Source organism: Dermacentor variabilis, chromosome 6 (assembly GCF_050947875.1).
Source record: "Dermacentor variabilis isolate Ectoservices chromosome 6, ASM5094787v1, whole genome shotgun sequence".
NCBI classification, from domain to species: Eukaryota; Metazoa; Arthropoda; class Arachnida; order Ixodida; family Ixodidae; genus Dermacentor; species Dermacentor variabilis.
In genome coordinates this window covers 106,785,224-106,809,299 of record NC_134573.1, presented here as the reverse complement: position 1 = coordinate 106,809,299, position 24,076 = coordinate 106,785,224, and positions in this window count along the sequence as shown.

Sequence of the window (24,076 nt, the reverse complement as noted above, 5' to 3'; positions counted from 1 at the left end):
TGGCGCTTTGGAGGCCCGTCTAGAGTCAAGATGCGGATGCGCCTTATGCAAGGTATCTGCAGTTTCGTCAACCCACACTTGACTACTCGTGTGGCCAGCGTTGACCCACGTTTCATCGGTGTAAAAATCTGTCTGCCTTGGCGTCGCAACTCCGCAATTTGGCGCAGGTAGCGGCGGTGAGACTGCATAATGTGCGTCTCTTCGATGAGCAGTGCGTTCCGAGACCGCTTCTTGAATCGGAAGCCACCCTTCTTCAACAGCCTGTGCATAGTTGCCGCCAATGCGGCTAGCAGCTCGCTGTCCCCTTCTACGTGGGGCATCAGCTTGGCGACAGTGGGGACTTCGTTTCTCAAAAGAAAAAAGAAAGCTGCGCATGACCCTTCACAGCGCCCCTAGGTTCAAGTCGTCCTGCTTCTGTTTGTACTCACGACCTCTTCCGCCAGAACGCTTCGTCGGTGTCAACACTCTCTCTGCCTCTTCCTTCTTCGACACCCACTCGCATAGCGTCCGCTCGCTCACCTTCCTGAGTTGTTCTGTCCTCTTGACCAGAGATTCCATGCTTGCTCGTTACCCGCGCTCATTGCGAAGCGATTATAAAATGTCTAAAACTAACGTCATTGCCTCGTTCGGGAAAGATTGCAGATTGGAAGAACGGCGCACATGAGACGCGACTGCTTCGGCAGACGCCATGTTTGCTAATGACGGCACACTACTTTGCAGGAAGCCTCCACTTCATGTCTTTCTTTTTTGCGTTTGCTTCCTACTTGCTTTTAACTGCATGCGAAAAAGCTGTCAGTGCCGTCTGAACAATAGGCTCAAATCACTGCTGAACCCATGAATTGATTTCCGACATACTTGCAACATAATATCTGACTGTGCAAAGTACTATTTCTTCAAAAGTGTTCGCGGAAAGTAAAACAAAAATAAGTAATTGCAAGACTAAAGCCAACGAGCCGGAAATAACCAATATGAAGGCCTACTTGTGGGTCTTGAATTACATGAATACGCACAACAATACCTCTTGTAGGTATTAGACCAAGGAACAGAACGTTCAATGAGCGCAATATTTGGCACTGCGGCAGAACACCGCCGCAGCGCCACATGGCGTAGAGCGCAGAGTGTTCATACGTGGTGCCCCAAGCCTACCACGCGCCTACCGTTCAGCGGGGTGGTGCAGTTCATTCCTAGGCATTCACCACGTCGCCAAAAGCTTCACGTGCGCCACCAAAATCCGCCTTTTGATTCTTCTTCACTCGGTAGCGAGAATTCACTCGTGGGACGAAGTTGGTTGTTTCTTGGTGCTTTTCTGGATTCAACATGAGTTAGAACTTGATCCTTTGCTTTCACATCACTACGAAAACAAAGAATGCCTTTTTTTCTTTTATTGCGACAGCCTTATTTGTGCATTTCATCACATTGTAGTTATCTGTCTAACACAAAATGGGGGCCCATCCTGGAGGCAGTGATATAGTAAAATAGGCCACTGGAATGTTATGCTGGTCGCAGTAATCGCTATGCTGCAAAATGTGTTGCAGATCATGAACAGCTTTATTGAATTTGAATAACCACGTCCCGAAAGGTTTCTTTCACGTCAATTGCCGCGCGTGCATTAGATCTGACGTCATTGTACCAAATCAGTATATATGCATCTCAAGCTTTTAAGAATGCTATCGCATACTTTAACACATAGCGGTAGCTAAACCCTGTCAGAATTGTTCCGCTTGCCCCATAAACTGCTTAAGAGACCCAGCTTTCGGAATCAATGTCGTGCCTTACGCGCACGGGTAAGTCGTGTGTGTTACCTCGTAAGCAGCACTTTTCAGTTTCCATGGAATATATTCAAAGTCCTGCTTGGCGCGATATGTTTACTGGTAACAATAAAAGGTACAATAAATTATGTGTTGCGCTGCCAAGCAGTTGAAGCTGCATGTTGCGAATAATGTGTCTCCCTATCTATTAAGAGACAAAAAAAACAAGAATTTTATGTCAGTACTCCTTAAACGATAGGTTACCGAGTTGAGCACCAAAGTTGCTTTCTATTGGACTTCATGCAATGAAGACCAATTCTGATATTTTTTAGGCCGATCATTGCATCCAAGGCTATATTAGGTGAAATGGAGCATAAGAATATTATAGATAGGTTGCACGTGCTGTCATAGGGGGAGCTTCTCACCGTCATGGTACACCAATATGGCTCCTAGGATGGTGTCGGTGTATCATATTCACTGTCGCAGGTAACCTGCTTCTAATTAGGAAGGAAAGCCTAGAAAAGGGCCCTGCTCTACCGGCTGTGCTGAAGAGTGTTTAAGCCGCGCTAGAAGCCAACGGGGACAGCTGCTCACCGTAACAGTTCACCAACAAGGCGCCTACGATGACATCAGTGAAAGCCATCCATTTCATGCGGGCGACGAGAAAATCTGAATCAATGGGAGGGCTTGTTGGACGTCACCAATACAATTGCCAGCTTAGCCCAAAAGGCGAAGCATTGATAGTGATGGTAGTGGTTAGCGTTGTGCTTGGACTTCGCGAACAAGGTTCAAAGAACACGTGGGTGCGACATATAAGCATGGCGCGGCACACAATGCAATTCCTGCTGGTTATATGGACCAACACCCTGGCAGCTACGAAATGTCATACAACGCTGGCGGGATGAAGGGCGTCGCCACTATTGAAGTCGTCGCGCCTCGACGATGCATGAGGGGAGACGGTGGAAAACCACCAGCGCTCCCAACAGAACGCGCTGTCTTGAACGCGGGAAATTGTTAAGCGTGGTGTATTCACCTCTTGAGACATGCGGCCTCACTCTGCCCCTGAGCACGGACGTGTTCAGACGCAAAATCTCGAGCAGGAGTGTTTTTAGGGGCCTCACCAGTCGTGCTAACTTGTCTGATTAACGATACGCGCTATCAACTTTGCTAGCAGGAGAAGCTACAATGGAGCGGCTCTTCTTGCACTGGGAAGTTGCCGGGCGACCATATCGCACCAAATATTTCCGTTGCCCACTGCAATATGTTCGAGTTCTGAAAGAATTTACTGGGATAAGTTCATTCCAGATACGCATGTGCGAATGACTAAGCTACGAACACCAGAACTAAAAAAAAAGCTCTGTTTAAAGCGGGTGGCGTGGAGGTCAAAGAGCCTTACTGATCCATCATCAACAATATACAGCAAAGTATAGCATGCTCAAAGTGCGCTGGGTTCGTTTCTATATTATTGTAGGGAAGCATTGAAGAGGACTTTCGACCGTTGTAGCGAATTAAACGTGCGACCACTGAATTGGAAGACAAGGTATTATGTGATGAGGCTCCCAGCGGACTAGACACCGGACGCTCTCCTGCACTTGTTAAATATATTCGGAGGGTCAGTGCAGATCGTTGTTCCCGGGCGAGTTCCAAACTGCCTTCATTGACAACGTGAAGGACACAATAGGTCCGACTGCAGAGTGCGAATGTAGGCTCCTTGCAGGGAGTTAGGTCATGAAAGACAAGATGGCGTGCTTAAACATGCAAGAGCTGTCGGAAACAGGCAACCTAACTATGACGGCCTCGCACTGACGTAGGAAAAAGTAACGCAGAAACCTACGGCGTCTTCGGAATTGCAGCCTCAACATTTGTAAATTCACGCGCAGAATGTGGCAACGCCAGCCACTTCGACGCACGAAGACAGAACAAGGCCGAGACAATGAAGACTGAATAAAGCACAGAAGACACCGCCTGTAACTGAAGACGTGGATGATCGGCATCATTAATTTAATATAGAGATGGACACTGAGCCACAAACAGCCGACGAGACGCCCGCTGAGGAGCTAGCCATATCTTCCAAGCGGCATCGAAATGATGCACCAAATGAGACGACACCAGCGGACGTTGCTTAACGGTCCGAGGCATAGTGGATCCGGTTGACCCGGGTCAAGAACGGCAAGTATACGCAGCGCAAAAGTCAACGTCACTTACGCGAGGAGGGCAGGCGACGCAGTGACCCACGCGACTGTAGCGGCTATCTGTTTAAGCTGTCGTCCAACAGGGGCGCTCGGCTTAAGAAGGTTGTGAAAAAAATGCAGTTTACTACGAAAGGCGAAGCATTGTTTCCGATAGCAAATTATTATACAGCTATACAAACTAATTATAGTAGTTTTATCGGCTGTGTAAACTTGTAAACATTCGCTTACTAACTAAATTTCAAACATGAAAAACGTGAACACGTCAGTCAAATATGAACACGCCTCACTCGATGACCGCGGACTCTCGCTGTCAAAACGCTGGCGTAAGGAAGCGCCACAGCAGCAGCGCGCGAATCGACCCTCTAGCGGCCGTTCGCTTCAAAGCGAATCAAGCGATGAGAATACAGCGCGCACGAAGCTGTCAGCCTTTCGCGCGCGTAGGCTCTGTAACATCGCAGCTCGCTTTGAAGATGGGACACGCACGGGCGCGCTCGGCCACGTTCGGCCTCGCCATCAGCAGCCGCCGCCGGAGTAGAACGCCCCCGGTGCCTTGCGCGTGATGGAAGACGACGTGCTTCATCCCCCACCTTCATCCTTTGCGAGTGCGAGGTTGACATGCTTCCACTCGCACCCGCACCATGCGGTATGCGGCCACTGTGTTATCACACTTGCGCTCTTTACGGAACACCACGGCGAGGCAGGGGCGCCGTGATTTTCCATATTATTGCTATCGCAATAATTGTTGAAGGCCTTGCCGTATACTATGGTTTTACTCTTGTTTCTTAATATGGATAGGACGGTAGCTCCGTTACGCGCAGGAACAATGAACATTGCAGTTCTTAGGGCGACACGCAGGGCTGCGTGAGCTCCGGCGCGTAATGTTGTAGAAAAATACCGATTCCTGGCAGTCCGTAGGACTAAACTAGAGAGCGAGAGTCAGCCTAACAGTATGGTTGTTCAGTTTAGTGAACACTAAACTGTGTACGTCAGTCATGCTGTTGGCAGAGCGGCCGGTTTCTGTATGTTTATTAAGGACTTGGGTGTAATGGAAGAAACTGTTATAAGTCGCCAGCTTGAACCATTCGTGCTGTGCGTTTTGCTTTATTGCAACGTGAAATTCCAAATAATTTATTTGCACGCACGTACACAAAAAAATCATAGGTTGGGCTTCTTTAAAATATATATCGCCGTTCATGAAAACTGGCATGTTTGGTACTGTCGCGAGGTAGTGTCGCCAGAAGGTTGTTCGTGTGATGGACACTGCGCTGAGTAGAGAGTGAAGGGCTTTGCACATTACGCGCATGGTGGTAATTATTGGCACTATATGTGTACTCAACGCAATAGTTAGGCTAGGTACTCCTTTTTTCTTACGTGATAGTTATCCTCGGAAAGTTGTCAACAATCACAAAACTGGACTAATAAACACATGAACGAACATTCAAGTACTATGTTTTTGTAATGCTATATAAATAAATGTTCGCGCAACAGAAGAGTTCTCATGGCATAAATAGTCACAAAACTGGAATGTTCACACGCAACACATAAGGTCACACAGCATAAATGTTCAGAAAACCAAGAGGTTCACACAAAAGATGTTTGACACGTCAATGCTGCAAGCTAAATACAAGTACAAATGATACATGAATGACACAGTGACACCATAAGATAACATAACACAGTGACACCGCATAAGCATGCAGCGCTGCTAGTTTTTCTTATCCTTTACGGGAAGCTTTTAGTATAGGCAGTGCCTAGCCGAAGCCTCTGAACTGTTGTTTCTGCAGATCGAATCATTTTGAACGGAATATTGAATTGTGTTCCAGGATCTATATTATAATATTGAGAGTTCTGCGCATCATTTATGAACCAAGTTTCCTTGGAAAATTTTCCCCATATTTTGTTCAACAGCCATCACGCATCACTCGCCGCTAGAGGAAGCAGTGATAATTCATTATCTTGATGTGCTGCACGTGCCATATGATCAGCTACTACATTTCCTATCATTTCACGGTGACTTCGAATCCACTGGAAAATTATGTCGTGTTGCAGATCTTTCGCTATGGCGTATGTCTTCTGTACTTCGTATGTCACTGTGCTGTTTGCTTTTCTTTAGCTGATTTCATTTAGGCCCCGCAATGATACTTGTGAGTCACCCAGAATTATCCCGCGAAGTGGTTATGACTACTGACATATTTTACGTAAAGCAGAAAGTATTGCGTAAAGTTCTGCCGTTGAGAAGGTTGTACAATGTCAAAGCTGATAAGCTCTTTTCTTTTGACGTGCAGATATAAAGAATACAGGCGTATGCTACACGTGAATGCTATCTGCGCACTTAGTGTAAAGATGTGATAAAGTTAATTGCTTTATCGCAACTGCGGGCATATCGAATTTGCGACCTACTCCAGGAATCGAAGTGAGTATTTTCGGAATTGCTAGTCGCTTTTGCGGATGAGTTGCACTATATAGTAGGCTACTATTCGTAAGCAGGCAGTAAGTTTTTGCACCTCTGTATTTAAGAAAAATTCAGTAATGGGGTTTTGCTTGCCAACACCACTTTCCGATTATGAGGCATGCCGTAGTGAGGGACTCCGGAAATTTGGACCACCTGGGGTTGTTTAACGTGCGCCTAAATCTAAGCACACAGGTATTTTCGCATTTCGCACCCATCGAAATGCGGCCATCGTGGCCAGGATTCCATTGTGCCACAGCATGCTTAGCAGCCCAACAGCACCACCATATTTCTTCATGTATGCGCGCAGCGGTTCTATGCTGAAGGTCATTGCATAGTGGATGATTAACGTGTTTTGTTGCCAAACGAAAAGATGACAACAAGTTTCCCGCAAATTTCGTTGATTAAAGTTAGTTCGCAGGACTCGGCAATGAACAAAGCACTTGCAGATGCAAGACGAGTACGCATTTGGGCGGGTTGGTTCATGATTACGAGCAATAAAAAACAGCGCTAAAAAACAGGACGAGTGAAGGGACACAGACAACAGCGCTCAACTAACAACCAAAGTGTATTTATTCTTTTAGCACGCATATATATGCTCCGCCGCTATCTCAAACCACAGAATCAACAGAATTGGGCATGCGCAGGGGGGATTGCAAATAACGCGATAGGAAGGCAACCTCCTTCGGAAGGAGGGAAATAGAGGGAACGCTTACACATGCTTCGCCGCTAACATGAATGTGGAAAGCTTCGGAAATAAGCCGTGCGCGGCCACCGCAGTATTTTGACAGGTAGGTCACATCTTTGAAAGGCGGCTTGCAGCCGCATTCATTGCAATGCAGTGATAACTGACTACTTTTAGCTCGTTTTTTTAACTTTGTTTGAGTGCTCGCGCATGCGGTCATTGATGCACCACCCCGTTTGGCCGATATAAAAACGCTTGCATGAAAGGGGAATCTTATACACCACACAGTCACGACAGTCACCAACAAACCTCTGTCTGTGCTGCTTTTTACAACTTTTTTGTTCTTGGTTACCCGATTGACTTGATGGCAGCGGTGTCGTCTGTGTCCCTTCACTCGTCCTGTTGTTTAGCACTGTTTTTTATTACTTGCAGATGCACTTCAAACACCAAGACATATGCGAAGGCTTCTTGCCAGCAATCTTCGAATTGTTTCATCTAGATTACCGGATAGTCCATGTAGCACAGGAGCAGAGTATGCTATTCTTTGTCTAATTATTACCGAGTGAATGCGTAATGAGGAAGAGGTTGGACTACCCCATCTCACTACAGCAAATCGACGATGAATGTTGATTGCGGTGTTGACTTTCTCCTCTAATTGTTTTATTTGGGGAGCCCGCGATAGCCGTCTCTCTATGATAACGGACAGAGGCATTTCCTTGTAAAATGAAGTACAATAGTTTTTTTGATGCGAAATAATCATAGCTCTGATTTTCAAAATGATCACGGATTAGTGTGAGGCCAGCTTGTAGCTTTTGCTGAACAGCTTGAGCACTTGAGTCAGAGGCTCATATGTACAAGTCGTATGCATATAGTGAATAATTCAAGGTAGCAGGTTGGGTAATTCAGCCATAACACAGTTAAATAGAAATGGACTGGGTATATTACCGTGCGGAATGCCTTAATTCGTTTTATGCTCTGTGCTTTTGCCATCCGCAGTACCAAAAAAGATTTTCCTCTCTCTTAAGAAATCCGTAATCCATCTCAGTGTTTGGCCAACTATGAGCAACTGAATTAACCCATGCAGTACGTGAGTGTGGCTGCCTGTGTCAAATGCACGCTTTATGTCTAGAAACATTTCAATGGTGATTCTTCCACAGCTCCTCTCATGATCTACGTATGTAATACGTAGATAATACGTATGTAATATACGTACGTATATACATACGTAATATACGTACGTAATATACGTACGTACGTAATAATACGTATGTAATAGATACGTATGTAATACGTGGAACCTGGGGCCAGTCAAGCTGCTTCTCCGCAGCTTTTTTCCCCTTGTTTTTCCGCCACAACCATGTACCTCCTTGCTTGTGGAAACAAATAAATAAACAAAAAATAAATAATATCATCTAAAATACCATCCATCGTGCACCGGTCCCTGCGAAAGCCCGCCATATTTTCGGGTAGTGCTTTGGTGCATTCTCTCCACCACCGAATTCTAGCGTCTATCAACTATCCCAATCGTCTAGATAGGCAACTTCTTAGACTGACAGGACGGAAAGAATCTAGCGATCAAGAAGTTTTACCCGGCTTTAGTATCGGAACCACTCGTGAAATTTTTCAGGAAGGACGAAGACATTACGATATGCATGCATCATTCAGTAACATTAAGTTTTGTGGCCACAGGACAGGCACGTACCCAGGGGTGGCCCGGGAAGGCCCGGGCCCCACGCCTCCCCCCCTCCCCCAAATTAAGCTGCGTACTCTCCCTCCCCGCCCGGGCCACCAATCCTCACACACATTCCTAAAGCGCCGCCAAATCAATGATGAGACGTGACAGCTCATTTTGGATGACAGTATTTATGGTCATTTCCTGGGGTGGGAAAGCCAGTTTTCTCATCGATTCGGTGCCCGCGCGATTAACTCGAGGTGCGTTCAGTTGTCGCTATCTATTCAACGCTCACGGGCATAGCTGTTGCTTCGTTAGTTGAACCTTCTTTGTTTAGGCTGATTCAGGGAGCAGGAAATGAATTCGGTTCTTAGTCAGCTGATCTTTATGCTTGAGAAATGAGTTGCAATCAGAGAGAATGCCATCATCATCATCATCATCATCATCATCATCATCATCATCATCAGCCTGGTTACGCCCACTGCCGGGCAAAGGCCTCTCCCATACTTCTCCAACAACCCCGGTCATGTACTAATTGTGGCCATGCCGTCCCTACAAACTTCTTAATCTCATCCGCCCACCTAACTTTCTGCCGCCCCCTGCTACGCTTCCCTTCCCTTGGAATCCAGTCCGTAACCCTTAATGACTATCGGTTATCTTCCCTCCTCATTACATGTCCTGCCCATGCCCCCCCCTTCTTTTTCTTGATTTCAACTAATATGTCATTAACTCACGTTTGTTCCTTCATCCAATCTGCTCTTTTCTTATCCCTTAACGTTACACCCATCATTATTCTTTCCATAGATCGTTGCGTCGTCCTCAATTTGAGTAGAACCCTTTTCGTAAGCCTCCAGGTTTCTGCCTCGTAGGAGAGTACTGGTAAGACACAGCTATTATACACTTTTCTCTTAAGGGATAATGGCAGCCTGCTGTTCATGATCTGAGAATGCCTGCCAAACGCACCCCAGCCCATTCTTATTCTTCTATTTATTTCCATCTCATGACCTGGATCCGCCATCGCTACCTGCCCTAAGAAGATGTATTCCCTTACCACTTCCAATGCCTCGCTACCTATTTTAAATTGCTGTTCTCTTCCGAGACTGTTGAACATTACTTTAGTTTTCTGCAGATTAATTTTTAGACCCACTCTTCTGTTTTGCCTCTCCAGGTCAGTGAGCATGCATTGCAATCGGTCCACTGAGTTACTAAGCAAGGCAATATCATCAGTGAATCGCAAGTTACTAAGGTATTCTCCATCAACTTTTATCCCCAATTCTTCCCAATCCAGGTCTCTGAATACCTCTGAGAGAATGGCACTCGAGTTTAACTTTTCCTGCTGCTTATTATTCAGTATTTCCACGCGTGGGCGGGGGGGGGGGGGAGTGTCGGCTCGCCGCGACGCTGGCAGATTGTCGAAACCATATACCCGCGATATGGGTTAGATAAAATGCAAATTAAAATAATGCGAAACAGCGTCCATCATCAAACCCTGCAATAACCCTTAGACCCATAAGCAATGTGACTGTCACCCGTTACCTCGTCTGGTTTTTCCCGAATTGTACAGCACTTTTTGTGAACCATTGGCAACTGGAAACAAGTGTCGCAAGAAGTTGAGAAATTAAGCCAAGGCAACAGCCAAACAGGAAGGAAAGGCGGAAATTATAAAATTTTACCATTGTTTGTGATAATATTTATGGCTCAACATCTCTGTATTTAAAAAGGCAGTAGAGAAACCGCGGTAGGAAGTGGAGAACAATTCTGTGTATATCGAATGACACTTCTACAGTTATCAGTCGAGTTGCCTGACGTGGACACTTCTCTTTTGTGCTAATGTAGGTGTTTTTCTAACCTTCCGCGGGAGGCTCAGTACGTCGAGAACCGCAGAGTCCTGCGCTCTACGCGGTTGTATGGGACTGGCGGCCACGCATAATTGCGCAACTTCCCAAATAACGATACGAGAAAGTTTTGGCACTTCAATTAGTAGAGCAGTAAACGAGGGATCCAAAAGAACTGTGATTGTTCCGCAAATATATATTTCTCTATAGTTCTTCCAATAAAAGAAACACCACTATAGTCCGATACAACTTAAGTCTGCAGTGAAGCCCCGTCCACACCCTCATAACCGCCAGCCACTGTTCCTCCGCGAGGCTGCGCATAATGAGTACTTTAATCTTTTCCTGTTACCCAAATACGGCAGCAACCTTAAAATAAAATTGTTAGCGGGTAATTTTATACGTTTTTCCTTGCCTATTATAGGGGAATGGCGAAAGCCTGAGTCTTTATTGAAGTGAAATAAAATGTTTGCTTCGCTGCAACTATTTATTGTCAAGTTTCCCTTCAGTTGGCAGTGGACTTTCATGAGTAAAACAGGCTCAGGAGGGAAAGGAACTGTACCGCAGACTTTTGAAGATTTAATTAACTATGGAGAAACCACGATCTAATAATGAGGCACGCCGTAGAGGGGGACTACGGCAATTTGGACCACCTGGGGCTCTTTAACGTGCACCTAAATCTAAGTAGGCGGGTGTTTTCGCATTTTGTCCCCATCGAAATGCAGCTGCCGTGGCCGGGATTCGATCCCGCGACCTCGTGTTGAGCAGCCTAACACCATTGCCACTAAGCAACCATGGCAGGTAGACTTATAATGAGTGGAATGCTCAGACTTCATGCACTTTGTGCATGTCTGTTGCACACCTCATTGCTTCCGTCGATGAAATGCCTCTTCAAGAGCAGCTGACACTCCGGATGTATAAAGTACGACGCCATTTTGAAAAGGCCGCATTACAACGATTTTGTTTGCTTCTGTTATTTGCTGGCGGAGTAACATAATCCCGCGTGGCCCGGGTGCCGTGGTTGCCAACTGCTGTATTTTTAAGTTGTATGCTACTATAGAAATGTACTATAGAGAGAGGCCTTCGTCCTGCAGTGGACATAAAATAGGCTGATGATGATGATAGAAGTCTTTATTTTGCACTTTTGTTTGTTTACTTCTCCTTGGCCGTGTCTTCATGCGCTTCCTTCTTGCGCGAATCCATTCGATGCGGTTCCTTGTTTGCCAAGTAAAGAAGAGGTGTATCTCACAGGCCTACCTGTGAGATACACCTTACTTCATTACTCTTTGGCGAGTTTACGCGTCTTTATGGCGAATGGCGGGCGTTATTCATATTTGTACTATTAAAAATACCCCCCCCCCCTTTCATTTGCATAGAAAAATTACCTTGGGTTGTGCCCAAGGTAATTTTAAGAAGAAAATCCGGGGTACGTGCCTTCCACAGGACCTAGGAGCGTCCGATCCAGCCGCTGTCCTCTGGACGATACAATTGCGTTCTTTAATTCTTCCATTGAAAACGGCTGATCTTGGTCATTATGATGGCTATTGATAGAAAAATTTATCGTTGCTTTGACTCCTTCTACAGAGGTACTGTATTCAGGTTTGTTTACTGCTGCACTGGGGCGCGTAATTAGCTGAAAGAACTCGTTTGCAACGGTCGTTTCTCGGACTTCCTGGACAAAAACTACATTTCTAAATAGTTGTTGTGTGTTACTTGCCCATTCAAAGAGCACAGATCATTCCATAATTTTGATTCATGAATAAGGGGAGTAAGTGAGGTGCAGACTTCCTGCCAGCGCTTTGTTACTAGGGGCTCCAGCTGCCGACCCATACGATCATACATCTTTTGGCATTCTCGGCAACCTTCAATAAGGCCTGTGCGTCGGTATTTTCAGCTCTGCGGCGTATAGCTCTCAGCCTTTCGTATTCAGAGTATACACCAGCGTAACCTTTAGAAATCTTAAACTTTGCATAAAGGTTTAATTTGTCTTCTATAAGCGATAACAGACTGTTTTTGTAACTAACCGGGTCAGCTTGACTTGTAATGTGATATCGAAATGCTTGATATTTGTAACTTTGCAGAGCGCCAGTGAGTGGAAAATTGTACTTTAGAATGCTGTATAGGAATAGTAAAATGATTGCTACCTCTTGTTTTAGTGTCTGTCCTCCACCTTGCTCCACATACAGTATCGTTTGAGCAAAGCGTGAGGTCCAGGCAGCTGGAGTAATTAAAACCGTAGGTACTTCACTGAGCCGTCATTCAATAAACACAGACCACTCTTCTGAATTGGCTTTTCTGGGTCATTTACTCGACGATCACTGTAGGCACTTCCCAAAATGACATGGGGCGGATTGAAATATGCGCAAAATATTACATCTTTTATCTATTTCTGAGAGAGGCCCGTCAATGTGGAAAGTGAAATATTTGTAGAGGCTTGTAGGCAAAAACTAACTATAGATATTTAATCTTCCAAACCAAACTTCACATGCTACGGATGCTGGGATGCTGGGCGCTTAATAACGCTGGTTGCAGGTCTCTTCAAACACAGATCATCGCTCTGATAAGGCCTGTTGGTCGAGAGGTCGTATAAACAACGTAGTTAGCTAGTCTGAAAGTGTTGTGTACCCAAGCCTCTGTAATACATAACACTGGAAAGAGAAACTGAGCCACCGCTTTTCTAAAATACGCACATTTTGAGAAAAGACTATTCGCGTTCCACTGAAGTATGACGATGTTTCAAGAGCAATTATTCATGTCCTGCCTGCGCAGTGGCTGATGAAGTGTTTTTCAATATCACTTGATCGATCGACCATACGACCTTTACGTCCGGGAGGTTATTAGCCTGTGGAATCGCAGCAAGTATGGCTTTTAAAACACAAAACAACATTGGTACACAAGTTCAGCAATAGACGCAGAGGTGTTCTCTTTCCTAGGGTTGAGGATTGGGTGAGTTCATATTGCATTCTAAAACTGGCAACAGCGCAACATAGAAAGGAAAAAAACAGGCCGAGCCGGCCAGATAAAAGAACAGAGCGCTGCTCTGGTTGCGCTACTGGTTGCGGTGCGCTCGTATTCTGTCGTATGTCAGCCGTGTGGCTGCTCTTCTGACGAGATCCCTCCTGAACTTCTGGTCGAGCTTGATGTTGGCTTGGTGATGTCCCAAAGCTTTGCCCTTCGTGTTGTGGTCCCCTTGCGATTTTTGCATATTGCATAGTAGTGTCCTGATCCTTGGGCACTTTTGGTCGAGGTGGTTGCGCTGGGTTCATTATAGTCATGTTTGGTTCCGTTAAACCGCGCTATTGTGTGCGGCCATCGATAACGTCGTGGTAGTATTGAAAAGACGCCACTTTGTTCTGTAGGCATCGAGAAAATGATGCAGTGTGGGGCCCGTTGCAATTCGCGCACTTAGCTTTTCTCATAGACTTGCAGTCTTTGTGATGGTGATCTTCTGCGCATATTTTGCGGCGCCTTGTTCCTCGGCAGCTTTTCGCTAAGTGACCAAATCTATGTAAGTTTAGCAGCGTCTGGCTGGGCCCAGATATTCCTCGACTGGTTGGCTAGTGAAACCAAGATACACTCATACTGGGATTGGTCGATCATAGCGGAATAGGAAAATTAAACTTCTCACAAGGCGCATTTCCGAGGTGCCATCTTCTTGACGAATGTAGCGGGTCTGGTGTCTAGCTGATGTCACTCCTGACTGACTTAAGTATACTCTTAATTGTTTTGCTGTGTGTTTACAGGTACATTTCTGATTTTTCCAACATTTGGTATGTATGACTGCGGAAAAAATGGCTTCACTATAAGCCAGCCGCCTGCACACAGGACAAAAAACTCTTGGCTGAGGCGAGTGAACTCACAGTAACTGAAAAACTTCGGTTTTTGTTCACTTGGAAACCACGTACACTCTTTTTTGCTAGAGCTCCTAAATGATGAAAAATTTCTAAATTGTGTGCAGTGGGCAGTGGAAATTCATCTTGTAGGGCACCAAAGAGAAAACATCTTCAACAGAACGCAGCAGAAGATAGTCACTCCTAAACCGTAACGGCAAGCACCTTCAAGGAAGGAATGATCGCGAGAAAAGAATAATATCAACGCCGTCGACATGCGGAATTATCGTGGCACAATTGTTCGAATACGAATGGAAAGATTCTGGCTGATGAAATGTCAATAAGGCGTGATTAGGCAGCTGGAAGAAGTAGGCGAGGAATAATGAAATAACTGAGATTAAGTACAGAGGGAAAATATCTAAAGGTACAGAACAAATAAATAATCCTTTCAAGGAACATTACAGATAGTGGTTCAAGTGTAGAATACCCAATTATCTTGGTCATCAAAGGCCTTCTTTTAGCCGCTCTAACTAGATTAGATGCAGATGAAACATAAGACAGATTTTCAGCGGATATAATGGCAAAGAAGATAGAATAGGCCATAAAAAGCGTAAACTGAAAGAAATTACAAGACCCATTAGCTTAACAGCTGCGAATCCTTCAGCTCACCTATAGTCGCCGTATTGAAACGTGTTTTTAAGGAGGGGCGTCAATCAGGTGGTCTAGCACCATTATTTATAAGACCCAGAAACGATGACGCGGCTTAATCTAACAAAGCCACGGGCTATAGACCAAGTACACTCAGCATCGTAGATTATGAAGTATTAAGGCGTGCCGCATAATCAGATCGTAGTTTTAGCTCGTAAAACTCCATAATTTTAATGTTTATGAGCTCTCACTCTGTCGAGTGAAGCTGGCTTAGCAGGGCTCTTTGAGGAACTATGAGGCATCGTTCAAAATATCACTGGCCTTAGTGAGATTAGAAGAACTGGTGAGGTTTATACAGTGCTGACTAACGGCCATCCATGTCCTCTGCTATGGAGGTCTGCCAGATAAGAAGCAATAGGAGGTAGGATCCCTAATCCATAAGGGCAATGGGGCAACATTGATGACTTCTACAGCATTAATGAGAGGGTAGCAGTAGTCGTAGTAATGCTAAATATAAGGTATAGAATAAAGATAGTACAAGCATACGCTCCAATCTCCAGTCACGATGACGAAGAAATAGAACAGTTCTATTAGGATGTGTAAGTGGCGATGAGAAAAGCGCAAACTTAGTGTACTGTTAGTAATGGGCGACTTCAAAGCAAAAGTGGGGCAAAAGCAGGCTGGTGGCAACTACAGCGTCGATTCTAGGAAAGCCAGAAGAAAGATGCTGGTAGAATTTGCGGAAAGGAATAAGCTGCGAATAATGAACCCTTTCTTCAGGAAGCGCAGCAAAAAAAAGTGTACCTCTAAAAGCTCTAATGGTGAAAGAAAAAATTAAACAGATTTCATACTTTCTGCCGATCCCAGCATAGTGGACGATGTTGATGTGTTAGGCAGAGTAAAGTGCCGTGATCATGGCTTAGTGAGGTCTAGGATTCATCTCAATTTGAAGAGACAAAGATTAAAATTATGAAGAAGTAAGAGGCCAACCTAGACGCAGTAAGGGTAAAAGCGAACCTATTTAGCGTGCCACTTGCAAACAAATATGCAGCCATAGAACAGAGAGATGAAGATGGCATAGAGGTAATGAAGGAAACCGTAACTAGGGTGGGCTTCAGAGGCAGCAATAAAAGTAGAAGGCAAGGCACCAAGGCAACCAGTAGGCAAGCTTTCCCAAGTAGCAAAGAACATAATAAAGAAACGACAAAGGGTGGAAGTGTCCAACTCAAGAGATAACATCAAATTTGCGGAACTTTAAAAAGTGATCAACAAGGAAAAAATACGGGATATTCGAAATTATAACGTGAGAAAGCCTGAGGAAACCGTAAACATTGGACACAGCATGAAACCAAGATGTATGCACTGAAAGATAAGCAGGCTAATATCATCAGCACTCTCGAAGGTATAGTAAAGCAGCGGAAGAATTCTATGCTGACCTGTGCAGTACCCAGAAGAGCCACGATATCTCCATTCGAAGCAGCAATGAACAGGTTGCAGAGACCTCCTATAACTAGCGATGAGGTTACAAGGGCCTTGCAAGACATGAAACGGGGAAAAGCGACAGGAGAAGATGTACTACCAGTCGATTTAATCAAAGATCTAGGAGATGTAATACTTGAAAAACTAGCGGCGATTTATACGAACTGTCTATTGATTTCAAAGGTCCCAGAGAACTGTAGGAATGCAAACATTATACTAATCCACAAAAAGGGAGGCAGTAAACAATCGAAAAATTATAGGCCCATTATCTTACTCCCGGCATCAAGTAAATATTCACAAAAATAATTTCCAATGGCAACACTGGATTTTAGTCAACCACGAAAACAGGCTGCCTTCAGGAAGGGATACTCTACAATGGATCATATCCATGTTATTAACCAGCTAATCGAGAAATCCGCAGACTACAATCAGACTCTCTATATGGCTTTCATAGATTACCAAAAGACATTTGATTCAGTAGAGAACCAGCAGTCATAGAGACATTACGTAATCAAGGAGTACAGTCCGCTTATCTAAATATCTTGGAAAATATCTACAGAGATTCCGCAGCTGCCTTAATTCTCCACAAGAAAAGTAGGAAGATACCTACTGTAAGGAACCGCTCATTGTTCCAAAACCAGGTTTTCGAGAAATTGGACAGGTAGAACGGGACGTTCCGTAGTTTTTGTGAACTGTCCCACTTACGGAAGTCGCTCGCGAGAACGTAGTTCTGGAGCCAGTCCTCTACGCCATCTCCACGTAGACCAGCGAAAACTTGGGTATTGCGCTGGCGGCTGTTGATGGTCACGACGGAAGGCGAAGGTTGTAGTGGAGCAGCGGCCTCAGACGTGCCTGTATTCGCTGAAGCGAGCATGGCCGATGGTGTGATGCATCAACCCGAGCGGAGCTCCAGTGCAAACGTGAGCGAGGCCTTGGGAAACGAAAAGCACCTCTACCACTTGTAAGGAGCCGCTTTATTTCAGCCGAGCTCGTGCTACTACCACGAGGATCAAGCTGTGCTGCTGGTGATGATATATACATATGAAGAAGATGTACAATGGATGATGATATGTGGAGATGATGAAATTGAAAGTCAGGGGTGTGTTGCGCTCAAACTATAAAGAAAGGGGTCAGACAAGGAGACACAATCTCTCCATTGCTATTCACTGCGTGCTTGGAAGACTTATTCAAGCTATTAAACTGGGAATGCTAGAAGTAAGAGGATCAGCGGTGAATATCTCAGCAACCTTCAGTTTACAGATGTCATTGTCCGGTTCAGCAACACCGGACACGAGTTACAACAAATAATTGAGGACCTTAACAGAGAAAGTGTAAGAGTGGGGTTGAAGATTAATATGCAGAAGACAAAGATATTGATGAATAGCCGCGCAAAGGAACAAGAGTCCAGAATCTCCAGCCAGCCTATAGAGTCTGTGAAGGAGTACGATTACATAGGTCAATTACTCACAGGGATCCCTGATCATGAGAAGGAAATGTACACAAAAAAAAATGGGTTGGAGCGCATACGGTAGACATTTTAAGCTCCCTAGTGGAAGCTTACCATTATCATTAAAAAGGAAGGTCTAAAGTCAGTGCATTTTACTAGTGCTGACATATGGGGAAGAAACATGGAGACTTACAAAGCTTGAGAACAAGTTAAGGACCGCGCAAAGAGCGATGGAACAAAGAATGCTAGGCATAACGCTAAGATACAGAGAGAGAGAGAGAGCGGTTTGTATCATAGTGAAAACGGATATAGCCCATATTCTAATTGACATTAAGAGAAAGAGTAGGGCTATGCAGGTCATGTAATGCGTAGGTTAGAGACCATTAGGGTTACAGAATGGGCGCCAAGAGAAGGGAAGCGCAGTCTAGGATGGCAGAAGACTAGATGGGGTGATGAAATCAGGAAATTCGTGGGCGCTAGTTGGAATGGGTTTGCGCAGGAAAGGGGTAATTGGAGATCGCAAAGAGAGGCCTTCGTCCTGCAGCCGACATAAAATAGGATTATGATAATGATGTTAAAGATACTGATGATGATGATGATGATGATGATGATGATGATGATGATGATGATGATGATTGAAGACATTTACACGGAGAATTGCAGAGTTACTCTCGTCCAGTGCCTAGCCGAGAACGCACGGCTAAACGCCAGCGTCGGCACAGCAGGGGCCTGTGGTAACTTGTGTCGGATATAACAAAGTAAGAAAAGACTCAGGTCAATAGCTATTATTTGCGCCAGAAATAGTGAAGCGTTTGCAAAGCCTTCGTGTAGACTTCAGGAAGTGGCAAAACAGACCACTAGGGCTTCATAATCGTGTAAGGACTGCATGCCTTATACAACTTGGCTGCCTTTGATGAGCGAGTTCCTCAGTTTGGCATGCATCTGCGACGGTGATTCTTTCTCTCGTCAATGTGCTCTCTTTTCCTTCTCATCGTCCTTTCATATTCGTCAAGGCAGCTCAAAGCATGGTTTCACAATCTATGCTGGGTAAAAGTGCATATACAGGTAGGATGTTGTGCAAAAGCTACTTACTACAGCATTGCACTTAGAGAAAACAGTGCTCATTATTCAGGTGAAGCAGGTGAGCTATATTCGTCAATACAGCTGAAAGTATGATTTCACAATCTTTGCTGGCTAAAAGTGCATATACAGGGAGGATGTTGTGCAAAAACTGCTTACTACAGTATTGCACTTAGGGAAAGCAGTGCTCATTATTCAGGCGAAGCAGTACTCTACTCCATCTTGCCTGCAAGGTTTCCCACCAGGTCTTTCCAACCAGGTCTTTCCAACTTTCCAACCAGGTCTTGCCTGGTTGGAAAGTCTCGTTACGAAGCCGCGTAACGCCCCCCTTGATGATAATTACATATTTAACGGCTTTTCAGCAATCATGACTTCTTGTTGGCGCAGTTCGTTGTTTTTTGTTCTGGTATTCCTTTGCTCGAATAACGTTGCCGACGCTCATGACTCTCCCATATCGTTTCACTTCACCTTGGCCTAATGAAAAACTATTTTATTTCAGCTCACGTGCGGGAACCCAGCAGCAACCACTCCTCTCCGCTAAGCCACGTCTTAGACCATAAATTGTTGCTCGGTGCATTAAAGTTGTCTTGGCAGGGACAGCGGACGGTGAACTGCCAGGTCAGCGCACGCTAAACTTCTTGCTTTTCTTGTCACGTCTTTCATACGGAGGATAACTGTAAAACTAGTTTTCACCGCTGCTGTCTTTTTCCCGTCAAGCAGCACACCGCCGGTGTTTGAGTGACTGAATTAGCGCTCTGCTGCATGTTCGAGAATTTAAATTTTCCTAATGCTGGTAGGGAAAAAAAGATAACAAGCACCTCACCATTCAACACTTCTGTGTTTTCTTTTTTCTTCACCTATTTCATCGTTTGCAAACACTGGAGCATAAAAAACAGAAGACACCAGATCAAATTATGGCGATGTAAGGTAACTTCATGATTTCTCAGTTTTGTGGCGCTGCAACGCAGCTAACATTCAGGAGCGCGCGCAAGCAGGTGAGCATTGCAACAAAACATTTATCGGTTCTTTCTTGGGCAAGCGAAACGCTCCCAATACTTCTGCATGCAGTTCTGGCCGAAAATGTAGGCCTAAGATTCCTATGCTTCTTGAATCACGGATACCAAAGATGGGGCATATGCGCCATTGTTTTAAACTTATAATTACTGTAGGTGGCGTTCAATGAGCAGGCTTCAGTTGAGACAGCACAGAATCTATAGATTTCACTCGTCATTTATTTAAGTTCATAGAGCCTCGTTGATCGCACATACTTTCGTATACTTAGCGTGCGACAGTCTCGCGAATAGCCAAGCAAATTGTACAGCTAAAGCACATTTGCATCATCGAAAGCTTCGCAATTTCGCGGAATTGCAAAATTTTTTCTGCAAGGTCTCTAACTCTTCTACCCTCTAAGACCCTTCAAAACGCCGCTTCATAGGCGCGACCACATTGAGCGCCTTCTGGCTTTTCCTTCTCGTTAGCGAACGACGTGCTAAGTAATTGCAGGAAAGCGTTGTTTTCATTTCTTGTGTGAGATATTATGCGCCGGCGATAGAATGCCTTCAACTGAAAGCGCTAGCGGGACGTTACATTCGGAATGAATTACGCACAGCCTTAGCTTAAAGGCTGCTAGTGAATACTCGAAGTCGGCGTGTGTGCGTCATCCGATGAAGCGATGTCAGCTTGCACGTACTCATTTTTCTTCTATTCTATTGTAACAGCAAGTATCTCTTACCGCCACAGTACAGTTTTGTTCGTCGTGGCTGTGGCTATGCGTATAGTGGATAATATTGTTTTTCCCTGCAAACAGCATTCTATCTCTGTTTTCACTGCCTCTCGCAACCATTAGTTCTGTTGGGTACATTTTTCTAACAACCTACACTTCATCCAGGTTAGATCGCAAGTATAAAGTAGACATTCATGCCTCCAGTACGAATGTGTTTAGCGATTGCTTCATCCCTAGGATAAGCTTTGACTGCAACCACCTGCCTGCCACATTGTCTCTTATCGCAGACGCCATCTGTAACGCCATCTGGCCTTGAGAGTACTTGAAATAAATAAATAAAAATAAATAGCCTCATAGCCCTCACAGAGGCGTGAGCAGCGAGAACAGTCAGAGCTATGCATACATAAAGGTATAATACACAGCTGAACTAATACATTACATTATTGATCACCAAATGAGTCTCTCGAATAAAAAAAGTTTACAGAATTAAACTCTTACGTCCAAAGCGCCTCGGTGTTTTGCGTTTCAACGGAATTGTAGTCGGTTAAGAATAAATTTAAGAATTTTCTCTACTTATTACGATTGAAATTTGTATTGAGATCCTTTCTCTTTCTTTTTTTATCTTTGCACCGGGAAACGTTCTCCATTTATGATCACATATACCGCCAACTTTGATTACATGCGTGGAAGAGCACGGACTATTCGTCCCCTCCTGCTAATGAAATGTGCATTGCCGGACAAGAAATCTTCGTTAAGAAGCACGAGAGGGCAGCGATATCAAAATTATAGTGAGAGCGCTCAATTGTTCCTAGCTTACTCACGTTTGTAACGGTTAAAGTTATGGTGGATGTGTGAGCAAGGTTTACAATGTGTATATGTTTATCACGGCGTTTGCATGAAACTACTCCTGCAAGGGCTATACAAGCCTTTATAAGTGCGTTTTAAGGACGTCGCAAAATTTATACTATTGTTCTAAGGGTACCAATGGAACCACACTCAGAAAGATCACCGCCATGACGGATAATTCTCTCGGCCTCATACGGAGGATCGCCAGCAGGCACCGGGGAATTCAGGAACACAATCTCGTCCGCATTATACATGCTTTTGTGCTCTGCCACCTTACGTACTCGGTAGCCATGCATAATTGGCATGTTGCAAAGACGAACAAGCTCAATTCCCTCATCAGAAATGTCTTTAAGCTCGTCCTCGGGTTATCTGTAAGCACTCACACCGAAAACCTGTTCAAGCTCGGAGCCCACAACAAGATCGAAGAAATAATCGAGGCACAAGTGCGCTCACAGCTGCTCAGACTATCTGGCCTCCTGTCGACCAGTGCCTCGACGCCATGCGGATTCCCAGCGGCATCAGGTCTCAACTGCACATCCCGCCCATTCCCCGCAATGCGCACCCCACACACAACGTCGGCAGACGTCTGGTCAGATGAAGAGCTCTACTCGAGCATGTCCGCAACAACGACATTGAGGCAAGCTTTGTGGACGCCGCGGCATATGTCTAACAAGTGGCATTCGCCGCCTCCATCGTCGACTCCAATTCCAGGCTCACTTGCTGCGCTACGGTACGGTATTGGAAGCCCGTGGTAGCCGGACAGGTTGCAATCACGCTGGCTGTGCTCGATGGTCGAAGAGGGGCAATATATAGTGATCCCAAGGCACCCATTAAGGCCTACCAAATCGGGATGGTCTCCCCTCAGGCCCTCCGCATTCTCCAAAGCGCCAAAAGTACCTCTCCCCATTCTCTCACATGGTTTCCCGCTCACTCGGGGTCGACTGAGGGCTCTCCCTCTAACCCTAATAAGGGCGCGCACGAGGCCATGCGAGGACTCACTGATGGCACCTCCTCCGCAGTCCCTCAGCCCCTTCGGGAACCCTTGTTCACGTTCAATGAGATCGCCACTCACTACTATCTGTCAACACGGTTATTCGGCCTCCGGCACCCTGCCTTATGTAGGGTGCGGGCGGTGACCCTTAGACTTTTACAAGCCCGTGCGTATCCTAACCTTGCGGTTCTTCATGCAATATACCCTGAAAGGTATCCCAGTGCAGATTGCCCTGCCTGTAGAACATTTGATCATGTGTGCTGTGGGAGTGTGAAGCCATCGGCTCCTCCTTAAGCGAGGATTGGTGGGCTGCGCTCTTGGGCAGCCCCGAACTCAATGACCAATCCCTGGCCGTCCAGAGTGCCCGCGATCGGGCCGTCAAGCTCGGCTTGGCGGTCCCTACGTGGGACTAGCCGGGTGGCGCAAGGTCTCTTCTGCGTCTTCTCTGGACCGAATAAAGTTCTTGCACTCACTCACTCACTCACTCACTCACTCACTCACTCACTCACTCACTCACTCACTCACTCACTCACTGTTTTTGGGTAACTGCGAATGACCACCGAGATGAAAGATGACTAAAAATTGGGGAAACATAGTGACTGATGTGCCTGCAGTGGTAAATGTGCGTGGTAAAATTAGGGGTTTCGTGAAAAAAAGAAACATATTCCTGCCATGACAGCCTAAATTATGCATTGCAAGTCAAACCGTACACGGAATACCTTACCGTACTCCTTCCGCAGCAAGCTCGCAAAATATTGCCCATTCGGTACCGAAGAAAATTTGAGATAGAAACAAAGGCAAGACACAGATCTTTAGCTCACCTTTTTCTGGTAAAAATCTCTCTCTCTCTCTCTCTCTCTCTCTCTCTCTCTATATATATATATATATATATATATATATATATATATATATATATATATATATATATGAGATTTTATTTTACCGCAAGTGAACCGCACAGCAGTGTGGAAACGCTGACGGATTACGAAATGACGTGCGTTCTGTGCGGTTTCTGTGCACGTGGTTTCATTTTCATTCGTCTATGCGGTAGCTCGATGTATAATTTAGGTTTTTCGGGTATTCTTATTGTGTGAGAAAAACCTGCGACCACAGAGTGATGGCGATGCCGTAGCTGCGCGGCTGGGTACCAGACCATGCGGAGCAGTGGGAGTCAGCCGTCGGTTACGCAAGTTTTAGAAAATGAGCCCAATACGCGGCGTATATTGGGAGCGGATGACACACTGGTGCTGCCGCACCCTTGATGAGAAATAAACGATGCCGAAATTGCGGTTACAGTCGGTAGCAAACTGTTTCCATTGAAAAATGATGCTGATCCCACGCACTGTAGGAATCGATGTAGTAAAAGTTTTCTGCGCTGTTTGCTTTGATTTACAATAATTTGCAATGAAGTTGACGGCGAATGTACTATGTGTTCAGCGTTTAGTGCCACACGA